The following is a 15,662-nucleotide window of genomic DNA, read 5'->3' as shown; positions in this document are numbered from 1 at the left end:
AGTCGGTGTCCTATGTCCCTCATTACCCTCTGTGTGTGTGTGTATATATATATATATATAGTGTGTGTTTCCCTCTGTCCCTCGTTGTCTGTTTCATCTGTGTAACTCTGCTTGTCTTCACGTTTCCTCTGTCGATGTTTCCATGTCTCAGGTTCCTCATTCCCTGTTTCAGGTTTTTGTAATGTTTTCTACGCTCCTCGTGTTCTTTCGTTTAGTTTCTCCTAGTCTAGGTTTTGTTAGTGTTTTCAGTTCCCCCGTCGTTGTTGCTTTGTAGTGGGGTGGCTGTAGCTCAGGTGGAAGAGCAGGTCAGCTACTAATCAGAAGGTTGGTGGTTCGATCCCAGGCTGCCTCCTGGCTGCATGCCAAATATCCTTGGGCAAGATACTAACCCCATGTTTGCCTACTGGTGGTGGTCAGAGGGCCCGGTGGCGCCAGTGTCCGGCAGCCTCGCCTCTGTCAGTGCGCCCCAGGGCAGCTGTGGCTATAATGTAGCTGCCATCGCCAGTGTGTGAATGACTGAATGTAGTGTAAAGCGCTTTGGGGTCCTTAGGGACTAGAAAAGCGCTTTACAAATGCAGGCAATTTACCATTTTACCATTTTTGTTCTGCCTAATAAATAAACACTCGTTTAACCTCCGCCTACACCTCCGTTTGTCTGCACTTGGGTCTACGCTCTCTCATCTCTGCATGGTTTGCCTCTCAAACCGTGACAACTACAGGACAAAAGCGGCTCACCCTTTAAGTATTCTTTGCTGGGAAGTAATGTATCAAGACTGGACCGCGATATGCAAAGCTAACTTATGGTCTGTGACTGAGAGGTTCCATTTATACAACACTTCACATAAACAGTAACTTAAAACATATCTGTTTATTGTAACATCTACATAAATGCCATGATCAGTGTTGTTATTAATTTCAAATAATGTTATTATTTTTACTGCTGTGCCTGATGAGTATTAAAGCCTCCTTTTGTTAAACATATTGATGTTTTTTATGCTACAAGATGTGTCATCACCATCATCTGAGTATTTCAGAGATGTTTACAAGTCATTTTTTGCGAGTCCAAGTCAAGTCTCGAGTCTAGCTTATCCGACAGTGGCTTGTGCTGTATTGGTGCACCACAGCATTTAAAATGAGCAGAGCATACTCGCTTAAGTTTTTGAGAACTGAAAAGTGCCGTTCCATCTTTTTGATGCTCTGGTTGGCTCCAGACACCATCTCAAATGCTTCCTTTAGTCCACAAGTAAAATGTAGTAAACTACAGAATTTGCTCACTTTTGCCATGACAGTGTTTAGAACTTTTGTCCCACATTCTCTCTGTACATAAACCGCAGCTGGTTGTGCAAAAGTACTGGAGTCATTGTTGTCAATAAGCCACTCTGGATAGATTCCATGTCGTCCTGAAACTCCTCTAAGTCTTCCCAGAGATCACAGTTTTCCAAGTCATCATCATCTTCACTACTTGATGTAGATTTGTTTGAGGCATTGTCGCAGGTAATAATAATAATAATAATAATAATAATAATAGATTGCATTTATATAGCGCTTTTCGGGACCCCTCAAAGCGCTTTACAATACCACTATTCATTCACTCACTGGTGGAGGCAGCTACAGTTGTAGCCACAGCTGCCCTGGGGCAGACTGACAGAGGCGAGGCTGCCATATCGCGCCATCGGCCCCTCTGGCCAACACCAGTAGGCGGTAGGTGAAGTGTCTTGCCCAAGGACACAACGACTGTCCGAGCCGGGGCTCGAACCGGCAACCTTCCGATTACAAGACGAACACCCAACTCTTGAGCCACGATCGGTAATGTAGTCTATGCTGTACTTATACTGTTACATGCAGACTGGAAGGACCGAACCACTAACCTTCTGATCAGTAGGTGACCTGCTCTACCTCCTGAGCTACAGCCACCCAGTGAGTAAACCCTCACTAGGTTTTGGATAAAGTGTAAACTCACAAACCTGTCAAACCTGCATTTGAAACATTGGCTACCATATCAGTATAGTATTGCAACATGGCATTTGGGTCTTCTAACTAAAATAGGACAATAGGAACATAAATAGTGCATCATTGCCAGACCTGGCCCACATCTGGTTGACATACACCCTCCCATGACACCAGTCAGTCAGAAGTGCCAGTTTGATACCAGATCCAGGCCAGACCTGCTTGCTACATGGGATGTTTCATCGTGGTCATGGTGTCCTTTTTTTTTAAGCTGTTGCTTTTTCTTAAGCTGTTGCTTCTATGAACATAAAGTAGATGTAACTTACTTGCCTTTATTTTCTCCATGTGTCCAGAGATCATTCTCCCAGAAGCACGGTGACTTCCAATTGGCACCTCGCTTTTATGGGCTTCTGTTGAGTTTTGTTGAAACTGTTGAGCCCATTCAGGAAGCAGTGTAGGTATGGGAGACACAGCTTTGACCCTGGAGCTCTGCTTGCATGTGTGAAGCATTTCTTGGTTCATTTTCCACATATCTCATATCTCACACATCTCAAAGAAAAGGTATTCAGAGTAATTTTGACAAATGAGCTAGAGCAAAAAGCAACTTCTCTTCCTACAGCACATAGAAATTTCTTCCCGTTCTCTGTGTAAAACACAAAAAGCAGGAGTACAACTGATCAGAGCTTGCATACAAAGTCTCCTGGAGCTCACAATAGAAATTATTGTAACATGTTTCTAAGTGACTCTTTTCTTTATGCTGCACCCCGACAATTATCAATCTTAAATTACCCTCACTATATTCATTCTCCTGTTTAAATATGGAAGCAAAGTCTCCCATCTAAAATGTAGGCAACAGAAAACAGTACTTATGTACATTTCTACTTAATTCCTTTTGTTTTTCTCTGCTTGTATTCGTCCTAATTAGAAGTTGAAATAAAACTTGCATTCTCCTGTATTAATATTACTTTATTATTACATTAATATGGCAGGTGGACACAGCAACTCTTATTTAGCTTGGAGCACTATTGTGCCATCAACCTGTCTGGATGAGATACACAACAGCAAAATCATCAAAGAACTCCAAGACACTATTTTTAAATAAAATGTAAAATGTTTGCATTCTCATGGTCATGTTTAACCTGAAAACTGGACCTTTTCTAGAGGTTATCCACTGATGAAGCTCTACCAAACCTTATGCAATGCACAATGCAAACCTTAAAGTGTGCATTGTAAGTGAGTGCAAGATTTGAATGTGATAAATATTCTAGGTTTTCTTTTCTGACTTTAACATTAGTCAGACTGTACATAATAATATTTTGAGTTCCATGCAGACTGGAATTACATAGCACTCTTCTAGTCTTACTGACTCAGAGCCTCATTTCACCATAAATTCTTACAGGCTTTAATTGCACAGACTTTAAGCACTTTATCTGCGAAAAGCCAATTCTGAAAAAGTTGGGGTGTAAACAAAAAGAGAACACAAGGATTTGCAAGTCTAATAAAGGCATATTTTATTCGTAATGGAACACAGAAATCTTCCAAATGTTTAAACTAAGAATACCAATGAGAGTACCATTTTAAGGAAAACGATTTGAATTTGATGGGAGCAACATGTCGCAAAAGGGCAACATAAAACTGAAAAGACGTATGATTCTAAAAAGAAACAGCTGGAGGAATATTGTGCAACCAACTGGGTTAACTGGGAACAAGTGGGTAACATGACTGGATATTTTTAAAAAAAAAAATCTCAAAGTCTGAATTTTTCAGAAGCAAAGATGGGCAGAGGTTCACCAATCTGCAAAAAACTATATACAAATTGTGGGGAACGTACAGTCAGGATTACGTGTTCCAACACATTCAGTACATTCAGATGCTCGGTCAGAAAACACGAGTACATGGACTGGTTCTTATAAAGTGCTTTATACAACATGTCTCTTTCATCCATATATTCAAGGTGCTTTCCAACATTCACACGCAAGTGATCAACTCATCATTTAAGACCTTGCCCAAGGATACTTTGGCATGGAGACTGGAGTAGCCAGGGATTGAATCCATAAACCTTCCAATTAGTAGATAACCTTCTCTACCTCCTGAGCCAGAACGAAAGCTACAGCCACCACTCTTTTTTCTCATTCTGTGGAAACGTCAACCAGGAAACCTGCTGAATGTGAAGCATATAAATGGTAAATGGTAAATGGCCTGTATTTGTATAGCGCTTTTACTAGTCCCGCCTAGGGACCCCAAAGCGCTTTACATGTCCAGTCATCCACCCATTCACTCTCACATTCACACACTGGTGGAGGCAGCTACAGTTGTAGCCACAGCTGCCCTGGGGCAGACTGACAGAAGCGAGGCTGCCATATCGCGCCATCGGCCCTTCTGGCCAACACCAGTAGGCGGTAGGTGAAGTGTCTTGCCCAAGGACACAACGACTGAGACTGTCCGAGCCGGGGCTCGAACCGGCAACCTTCTGATTACAAGGCGAACTCCCAACTCTTGAGCCACGATCGCCCGTATGCTCTAAATAAGAATGTCATGACATAAGCATGAGAAAAGATTGTATGTTTACTCCATGTCCTACTCCAGCCACCGAATATGGCCTCTATCAACCACTTCCACACTAAATTCTGTTCTACATGAGTGGACAGGGAAGGTAGGGGAGGGGCAGGTTGTGTTAAGAGATTTGATTAAAATCTGAAAATAAACAAACGGGCCATTGTCAGTGTTTGTAGGGCCAATGGGCAGTGGCATACAAGCAGGTTTGTAGCTTCTATGCTGACATGTTGTTCTTCCACAGCATGTCTTTATCCTGTCTTCCTTCTCTCACCTCAACCAATCACAGCAGATGGCCCCGCCCCTCCCTGAGCCTGGTTCTGCTGGAGGTTTCTTCCTGTTAAAAGGGAGTTTTTCCTTCCCACTGTCGCCAAAGTGCTGCTCATAGGGGGTCATATGATTGTTGGGTTTTTCTCTGTTTGTATTATTGGAGGGTCTACCTTACAATATAAAGCGCCTTGAGGCGACTGTTGTTGTGAATAAACATTGCTGGTTTGACAAATAAAATTGAATTGAACTTAATTCTATAATTACATCTCCAAAGAAAATAAATTATACTGATCCATTGGGTCGCAAATGCCCAGTACGACAGATTACTAGTCCAGCTCTGCCCTGACTATAGATGAGGTTTAGAACGTGGATAGAAATCAAACACTTCACCTTTGGGTTCAGATCTGTCTTCACTGCAACAGTCCAATAGAATGCCCAAATAACTGCTGACATCACACCCATGTACCAATCCAACTCATGCTCCACCTTCCAATCGCTTGTGTATACCATGTGTTTACTTGTGTGTACGTCCTTACTTGGGGGAACCCAGAACAAGCAAACCCCTATTTTCTGGCAGCGAATCATGGCCTCAGAAATAAAGGTGCTGACTCTCGTCCCAGAAATTTCACACTTGGCTGTAGACTGTTCAAGTGTATGCTTATGGTCGCGCTCTGATGAAGCACAGAACCACATCATCAAATGAGTGCCAACTGACTATTTGGCAGAATGAAGTTTGTCATTCACAGCAATCTAAAAACCTCTGTTTTAAACTGTACATTTAGTAGTTTTATTGGTTTGCATGAGGCAGATAGTGTGAATCTTACCATATTTTACATTTTTTAATTATTGAAACCGAATTTCCCAGAGGAACCCACCCGAGGGATTAATAAAGTTTTATCTTATCTTATCTCTTATCTCGATTTTTATTTTTTTAAGCAATTTCTGACAACCCTGTTCTACAATGGAGAAGACATTTTAAGCATAAATTGCAAACTAACAAAGGCCTTGGAAACTGTCCTCTAGTTTTCTTACCGGGAAAGTATTCTTATAGCCTCTCTTTGTCACAGTGCAGATAATGAGAAAACAAATGCGTTGCTCCTGAACAAAAGCAGTTGCTCTCTCTTTACCCCACAAGGAAGACAAAACAGTTATTGACAGGCTTTCGTATTACTGGTATGAAGGAGTCTAGTTTTCAACTAAAGATGAAGCATACTGCAGGCAGCAAGCCTCTGGCAGCCATCTGCTTTTTCATGAATTTATCTAATGCTGCAGCATTCACAGGTAATGAAAGCCTGGCCGTGTACATAAAAAGGACATACTCTTGGGAAAGAAAGCATAAATCCCAGTTTATTAGTAATTTGTTTTCATTTTTTAAAAACATCAAAAGGAGACCGAATAAATCAAAATCTGATCGAACATCCTTCGTGCCAGACGCCCACATGTGTTTTGTCATTCCTTGCGGCCATTTAATAAAACAAAGGCTTCTCTGCAACCTTTGAGTGTTGCAATTTCCATGGCAACCACATGCACCATCACTATAAGGTTTGTGAATGCAACCCAGACCTCATGGAGGGTCATAGTGAAGCGTAGCTGTGTGGAGCAAGTGTGTAAAAAAACACATGCTTCGCATTTCAAATGTTCCATTCTTTAATTATTTTATCTTCTTACAGCCCTGAAAATCAAACTAATTTCATAATCTTTTAAACATTATCAGGATTTCAATGTTTTAGCATCCTTCAGTTATTTTCTCTGGTAATTGTCATGCCCAGTATATAGTTGTAACATATAAGCAAGTATACAAATATACCTTCTCTTAGCTTAAGTTCAGCTCTAATAAATGGTAGCATATATAAATGTTTTGTATGTATAACAGAAGTGCTGCCGACAGTTTAGAGGCTCACAAGTAATTTCCCAAAGCAAATATATCGTGCATGAGTGAGTTTACTAACGGCATCATAACCATGTTTATGCAAGTCCAAAAAGTCTGTCAGATAAAAACATGGCAATTCAATATGATGAAAAGCTGCCGTACAGCTAAATTACAATTACTATGGATTGGTAAGTTGCTGTATTCAAGCAAACATGAATGTATTTCCAATGCAGCAGGATCAAATCGATGTTTAGGGAATAAAAATTGGTTTCTAAATTGATTAAATCCAGCGTGAAGCGTGAGGGAGGGTTCAGGGGTAGAGATCTCTGCACTGTAAACTGATTACACCTGTCTGTCTCTGAGGATTCACTTTGACTTCCGATCAAATAAGATTCGGATGGACGTTTGAAATAGAAGGGCGCATCTTTCTGACTGAGTCTATTCAATCAGAAAGACTCAACGACGGTTTCAGTTAAAGCTATCGTGTTGAAAGTAGTCAGATATATTATTATTGAACAATAAACATTACTAGAAGTAGAAATTTACAGTAATGATTTTCACAAAAATCGAAAAAACTAGAAAAACTTTTGATTTCTGTCCACTTTCTAAACCTCACCTGTGGTCACTAGTAATCTGTCATTTCCCCAGATGGCATAATATGTTTATTTTAAAATGACAGTTTTCCATTACAGATATATTCTTCATGTAGGCAGTGGATTTTGTTTATGTGGGAGTGTTACTGGTAATAGGTCACTTTTTTAATCACTATTGACCTATCGAGTTTTTAAACTAACCCGATGTATTGTTACAGGAAAAAAAATGATGCAGATATCCCCAGTATTTGCGGATGTTGAAATATGTCTCACTGTTGATCACATACAAAGTGTGGTTTCACAAAAAAATATATATTAAAAAGCAATATTTTATGTCATCACAGTTTTCTGAAGTATTTAGGTTTGATCAAGGCAAAAGAAATAACACAAAAGCACTGATGCTACATTTTAATTATCATTACAGCAATATCTGCAGACCATAAATCTGTTTCATGAAATAAAATCATCAGACCTACTAATACTACTCCCCATTACCCACTGGGGCAGAGTTAGAGCCCAAGGACACAATTAAGAGAGAACCTGTCGCACTTGAATTAGACTGAGCAGTGAGCGCCTCCGCTAACCAAGATAACTTTAATCTTTACATAACGCACATAACTAATTTTGTATTCTCTTTGAGGAATTAATAAGGAATAATCTGACATGGTTAGGAGTTTATAAAAGTCTATGGACCCCTCTGAAGTAGTAGTGTTTAGTGTAGCCACTGCTGGGAATAGCTGGTAAGGTAGTCCCACCCCGAGCCTTCCCCGATATCATTAGTTCAATTGAATAAACAAACAGCACTAGATATGCAATTTTTTTAAAAGTCTAATATAAGTTCCTTTGTAAAAATGTGTGACTACATTTTTATCTATTTGGTCTTTGGGTTTAGTCTGTATCTAGCATAGATAGCTGGTGGTTTTCTCCTGTAGAAACCAGGAAGCAACGTTTTTCCCTGCAGTACTTCAGACATTTCTGAGCAGCTAGCCAGTGACTGAATAATGCATAAAATCTGAGGGTTCAGCATAAAGAAATACTTGCCTTGAAAGAGATCTTAAACTGTAAAGGCAATTAAAGGATGAAAAGGTGAAGAGTTGGTTTAATTTTTTCAAAAAATATATTTGCATTAAGGGGAACATTTTGGATCTTGGTATACACTATGTAGCTGAACGCAAGTGAATACAAGTAGCATTAAGAGAAAAAAGTCTGGTGCAGTTTGATATAAACAAGACAGGAAATGATTAACTTGTCATTTGAAACACAAATGTCAACTGAGTCATTATTGTCTTAAATGTTACATTTTCCAATGAGCATATTTTTGCCTGTTATAGCTGGGGCCTTTATTAACAGGGAAGTTGAGCATACCAAGCCTAAGTAACACAGACATAATTTCACCCAGTAACTGCCAGAAACGACTCATCTGGTGGGAGAATGCACATTTTCCCCTGGCAGCTAGAGGTCACCGGGGGGCGGGGGGTCACCAACTTGTCTCCATGGCTTAGTCCTTACTTAATCAAGCTAAGCAGTCACACAACGGTGCACACAACATATAACCACTTGTGGAATGTCTAGTTTTCAGTATAGAAAACTATAAGATTAGAAAAACAGTCAGAGGTCAAACCAGTAATATTGCTAAAGCCAAAAGCAGCAATGCCAAAAGCAAGAGTGCTGTAATGGAATTAATTCAATTCAATTCAATTTTATTTATATAGCGCCAAATCACAACAAAAGTCGCCTCAAGGCGCTTCATAGATACAGAGAAAACCCCAACAATCATATGACCCCCTATGAGCAAGCACTTTGGCGACAGTGGGAAGGAAAAACTCCCTTTTAACAGGAAGAAACCTCCGGCAGAACCAGGCTCAGGGAGGGGCGGGGCCATCTGCTGTGACCGGTTGGGGCGAGAGAAGAAAAACAGGACAAAGACATGCTGTGGAAGAGAGACAGAGATTAATAACAGATATGATTCAATGCAGAGAGGTCTGTTAATTAATGTGTGAATGTAGTTCTTTGCAATATGAAACCCACTGAATGTCAGATATACAAATAACACTTTAATGGCAGTAAACAAAGCTATAGAAAATGGAGACTGTGTAAGTGAATACACATCATGGCTCAAGAGTTGGCAGTTCGTCTTGTAATCGGAAGGTTGCCGGTTCGAGCCCCGGCTCCGACAGTCTCGGTCGTTGTGTCCTTGGGCAAGACACTTCACCCGTTGCCTACTGGTGGTGGTCAGAGGACCTGGTGGCGCCAGTGTCCGGCAGCCTCGCCTTTGTCAGTGCGCCCCAGGGCGGCTGTGGCTACAATGTAGCTGCCATCACCAGTGTGTGAATGTGTGAATGACTGAATGTAGTGTAAAGCGCTTTGGGGTCCTTAGGGACTAAGTAAAGCGCTATACAAATACAGGCCATTTTACTTGTAAATCTCACAGCCCCATAATTAAGGGCCTAAATCTGACGGTAACTGTAATTTTTTAATTAAATTTTTGAATTAATATTCTTACGGTATTCTTACTTCTGTGCAAAACTACCACTGAACTGTCCAAAAACAAGTAGCCAAATCTAACCAAAAAGAACAGTTCAAAGTAATTAGTAGGCTGTCTCAAGATTATAATGCTATTAAAATTGCTTCCAGTCGGCAGGACAAAATTAAAGAGGAAATAATGATCCCTCCAATGAGACTCTGCATTTTTCATTTTTGCTTGTCAGTGAAAAAGACAGCATTTGGGCTTTAAAATGTTAAAAACTATAGACTGTTTTACTATCTGTGTACCAAGGTACAAGGAACCTTCTAAGAAATTTGACATTGAAGTGAACCACATTCATAACACGTACAACTCAGGGTTAAATGGAAGTTATCTTGCTAGGCCACAAATTTTGTTTATAGTACAGGCTTCAAGTGACACACTTGGCAGCATTTCTTAATTAACACATTCTGACTCCAAACAGAAACATGATACTGACCATGTGGTGCAACTGCAACTCTGGTCAAATTGAAACTGACCTTTGGGTAATTTATGGAAAGTGATTTTAGTTCATTGTTAAGGGAACATCAATGTTTTAGTTTGGTGTTACGACCCGGCTCAAAAGCCGCAACATAAAAAAAGGAGACGAATACCAGAGTGTTAGTGAGAAGAGGTTTTATCTTAAAATGGCATAGCAGGCTGGCTAAAATGGCTGGTGCCACCAAGGTAAAGACTAGTGAGCTCCTAGGAAGCCTGTTGTGTCCGAAAGTCTCCTTATATTTCAGTCGCATAGTTATAAGTGCACTGGTAATGTCTGCCGATAAGTTCCATTTTGTCCTTACTGTTTGCTGCGGTGATGACGTCACATGCTTTTACGACGGTCCTGCCGTATTACAAGTCCGAGGAGCACTAGGCATGTTTTTCTCCATGAGTGCGGGGGAATAGCGATCTCCAGCGGAGTGTGTTCCTGTGGAAATGTGAGTCAAAATCCCTCCAGTTCTACGAGTCCATTCTCACTTATAGCACGGGTTGTACTTTGACATTAATTACAGGGGGTTTATGCTACGAGATTTATCGAGATTGGTAGAGGCATGTGACTTACCACCGTAGCATTTGTTGCGGGTTGGATCTGTGCACCACAGTTGGGTTATTTAGCTACTACAGGGCGCTGAAGACCATGTAATTGCTGACCTTTCCTAATTTGGGGGCATTAGGTCTTTTCTGTTGCCTGAGATATGCAGATATTCTTGTCCCCTGCCTGTTCAAATGGGATTGTGGGACTTTCTTATGTCAGAGCATTCAGCTGATTATTTGTGTACAGTTCATTATATTGGCATGATGTTGGGAAGGGACGATTGTTATATTTACATGTGATAATTGTTTCTCCTTGTTTCTTGTTATTCAGAACCACACGTCTGTCCACCCCTCCCACACTTGTTAAGTATGCCTACTGCTGTACTGTTGAGCTGCTGTTAACTTCCATTAAAGTATAACCATACATCACTCTTTGTGCCCCACTCTCTGACCGGAGTTTAAGTCCTGAGGGAGCTATCATCCCAGCATCCCAGAGATAACTCTCTAACAAGTGGTCCTTCGAGCCGGATAGATAGCTACACTGAAGACAACATGGAGTTTAAGCACCAAGATATCCCTGACATATCCGTGCGACGGAAAACTCAGCGAGAGAGACATCTCCCGGCTTACTTTGATGATTATGAAGTTGAATATCAACCCAAAGTAGGTACATCCACTGATAAACCAACAGCAGGTGCAGAGGCAGGGATGGCTATAGATCAGCGCTCTGCCAAGCAGTGCTCGACTTCTTCACGATCACATGCCTCAGGATCTCAATGCAGCAAACCTAGATCCCAGGCTAGTGGACACTCACCTCCGGGAGGCTCTATCATTGCAGGGCTAACCGATTTGCAGACAGCGATGTTGGAAGAGAAGATGAAGGGCATGGAGCTAGCAGAATTGCAGCGGCGGATGATGGAAGAGAGTCTAGCTGAGGAACAGTGTTTAATCTTGGATGCTCAGGCCCGGGAAGCCCTCAGTAAGGAAGAACTATACATGGAGCAAGAAAGGCAAAGACGTCAATTAGACAAAGAGGCACGTACTGCTCACAACACCAGAGAATCTATTACCAGACGTCTATCAATGCAGCGTTGACTCAAAGAGAAGGAGATGGAACTGAAGAAAGCTTCCCTCATTGCTGCTTTCCTTCGTGATCAAGAAGATGGGCTGCCACCACCTAGACCTTTAAATAACTGTGAGTATGACTCGGGGCTTCAGGCATGCAGCAGTGGTGTAAACTCGCAAGTGAATCTGTCGGAGCAGCCAGCACATAACGGACAGCGACATAATATGACCAGCTATGCGAATGCTTTCCCACCTTCGATCTTGCCAGTGGATGGCTCAGTACCAAATACGCAGCCCTTACATCCCACCAGCTCCTTGGCTGACCTGGAGCCAGTATCTGAACCTCTCCATGGGTGTCCAACGCAGCATATCAGTCCTGCTAAGGATACTACCTCAGCTGGTCATCAGTATGGTCTGCAGTTAGGTGTATATCACCCCCCTACCACCTACTCAACTCAGACTCTCCGACCTGCAGCAGAGGACAGCTCTAATATCCCTAGCAGACAATCATAGGCTCCGAGAAAGGTGAAACATTAGAGATCACTTTCTCCAGTGCCATACTCAATACCCAGTCAGTTTCTACTGCTTCCTAATTTACAGTCCCGCCTGCGGGATAAAGTCGGACCAATTGGCTGTGGGCCTATGGCGTCATCTTTCCAGCCCGAGATACTGTTGCCACCTACTGACAGCAAGGGAAACAACTTGATGGAACTGCTAATTGCCAGCTCGTATGGGATCCCCAAGCCAGCACTACCTTCTTTTGCCAGTGGTAAGGAAAGTGATTTTGCGCTTCTTAAAATGGCTCTGGACAGTCTGCTTGGCAGCCGTACTCATCTCACAGAGCTGTTCAAATATCAAATCCTTCTGGAGCAGTTAAAACTACCAAGTGCTTACAAACTAGCACAAGCATATATGCATGATCCCCTGCCATATACTACAGCACTCCAGGCTCTCCAAGACAAATATGGTCAACCTCGCCAGCTCGTACAGAGTGAGCTTGGATCTATCCTGAACTCTCCCCAAATCCGGGTGGGGGACCCAGAAGCCTTCGACAATTTTGCTCTGGATGTGCAGGCTTTAGTAGGTATGCTTCAATCACTGGAAGGTGAAAATGGCTACGAACTGCGATGTGGCTCTCATGTTGATAAGTTACTGAGCAAGCTCCCAGCAAGCTACAGAGATGTGTTTGTTGAGTACAGCCTAAGTCATGGAATACTGAGAACTGGAACTGACAAGACATATACCCTGCCAGATTTTTCCGCCTGGCTCCAAGTGAAATCGCAGGCCAAGCGCATATCCAGTAGGGCAGCCGACATGTTTCAGGACCAGACCAAACAAGGTCAGAAAGGCAGGAAAAGCCAAACATATCATAACAGACAACAGGAAGGGGGATGGAGCTCATCTGGAACCAGGTCATCGGACACCTCCCATTAAAGGGAAGATTAAGCCAAAACCTTACTGTCCATACTGTGACATCTTAACATTAACTGTTGCATTGTACATCTTAATCTTTGCCCCAAATTTAAAACAATGTTCACCACCCAAATTGCAGAGTGGATCATAGATGAAGGTTGTTGGCGTTGTCGGCGGAATCACGCACCTGATGTGTGCACGCTGAAGGCACCCTGTAAAATGTGCAAACAGCAACATCTTACAGTGCTGCATGAGGTTTGCCAACAGGAGCCCAGGAAAGTCCTGATGGTTGGCACTGCCCCAGATACGTCCACCATCTACATTGATCACCCAAACCATCCTCATAAGGTTGTGAAGGTGTATCTGTACAATGCTGAGTATTCATTACAGACCTTTGCTGTACTAGATTACGGTTCTGAACGATCCATCATCCTACCACCAGCTGTGCAGCACCTCAATCTAGGAAAGGAAGCCGAGACACTTCCATTAAGAACTGTTCGTCAGGATGTGATTCACCTGCAAGGGGACTCGGTCTCCTTTGAGATTTCCCCTGCCCATGATCCTAAAGTGAGATACCACATCCATCATGCCTTCACTGCTGACAAACTGGACCTCTCTGAGCACAGTTATCCAGTTAAGGCACTCATGCAAAAATATGCGCAACTGCGGGGACTCCCACTTTCCACTGTCAACAGGGTGCAGCCTTTAGTCCTTATTGGCTCAGACTTCCCTCATCTGCTTGTCCCAACGAAACCTGTACGGTCTGGCCCTCCTGGGGGTCCATTGGCAATCTGTAGCCGCCTTGGATGGGCTCTGCAGGGTCCAGCTAACTTAGCCCAGTTCGCCGTGGAAGAGCAACAGTGTCTCTTTACTGGGTCCCCAAGAAATGATCTCCTTCAACATGTAGAACGATTGTGGAAGGCGGATGTACTCCCATACACAAATGTGAAGACCGCAACGCATTCTAAGGAAGATCAGAAAGCACTTGAGGCTCTTGAGCAGCGCACTACCAGAGTGCAGGTGGAGGGAGTGACAAGATATGCAACGCCCCTCCTCCGTCGCAAAGACAGTCCTCGCCTCTGGGCACCCAGGCTTCCCTTGCTACCACAGTTATGGAGTACTGAACGTCGGATAGCAAGAGACCCAGGGCAGGCTAAAACCTATTGTCAGGAAGTACATAAACTGGAGGTGGTATGCTATGTTGAGAAACTATCACCTGAGAAGGTGGATTGTTCGAGCGAGTCATGGTATCTACCCCACCATGTAGTTCACCACAACAACAAGGCTAGACTTGTATTCAACTGCTCATATCAATACAACGGGCTAAGCCTCAACAGCCAGTTGCTTCCAGGTCCAATTCTGGGACCTTCACTGCTTGGGGTCCTCCTCCGCTTCAGGGAGCATGCTGTGGCCATAAGTGGTGACATCAAGGCAATGTTCCACCAAATTCAGTTGCTGCCCAAGGACAAACCTCTGCTCCGCCTCCTATGGAAATCTATGAGGAAGGATGAGGAGCCAAGCGTGTACTAGTGGCAGGTTCTGCCTTTTGGTAATACGTGCAGTCCTTGTTGTGCCACCTATGCCCTCCAAAGACATGTCAGGGACAACAGCCAGGGTAATGAAGATATCTTGGACATGGTGGAGAGGGCCTTCTACGTCGATAACTGTTTGCATAGTCTCCAATCTGCAGAGAAGGCTAAGACACTCATAGATCGGATGCGGGAGTTACTCACCAAAGGGGGATTTGAGATTAGGCAATGGCCCATAACGTTCCATCGGTGGTGGAGCACCTGCCAGTGGAAGCCAAAGCAGCCAGAGCTTTGGATCTCCCAGCACAGCCAAGACCCAGAAGAACCAGCTCTGGGCCTTCGTTGGAACTGTCTCACTGACCGCCTTGGATACAGGCATCGATTTGTGGAGTACTCTCTGCCCACCCTGACAAATGTTTACCTGGTGATGGCATCGCAGTATGATCCTCTGGGCTACCTCATACCCTTCTCAACTCGAGCGAAGGTTCTAATTCAGGATCTTTGGAAGGCAGGAGTTGGATGGGATGAACAAATCCATCCTACGGCCCTACTAGACAGATGGACACAGTGGGAGAAGGAACTAGTGTACTTGCCACAGGTGGAAATACCAAGATGCTATGTCCCACCAAGAGCAGATACAGGGAGACCAGGTAGAGGGGCTCACATATTTTGTGATGCCTCCAAAAGAGCCTATGGAGCCATAGCCTATCTGCGGACACAGGACTCCCAAGGCGACGTCCATGTGGCATTCATGATGGCGAGGTCAAGAGTAAGCCCCCGGAAACAGATTTCTATGCCACGTTTGGAGTTATGTGCAGCTCTTGCCGGAGCCCAACTGGCTAGAGTACTCGAGACCGAGCTGGCATTTCAACCCAGTGACATTA

Source organism: Neolamprologus multifasciatus, chromosome 17 (genome assembly GCF_963576455.1).
Source record: "Neolamprologus multifasciatus chromosome 17, fNeoMul1.2, whole genome shotgun sequence".
Taxonomy (NCBI): domain Eukaryota; kingdom Metazoa; phylum Chordata; class Actinopteri; order Cichliformes; family Cichlidae; genus Neolamprologus; species Neolamprologus multifasciatus.
Note: the sequence above shows the minus strand (reverse complement) of the source record.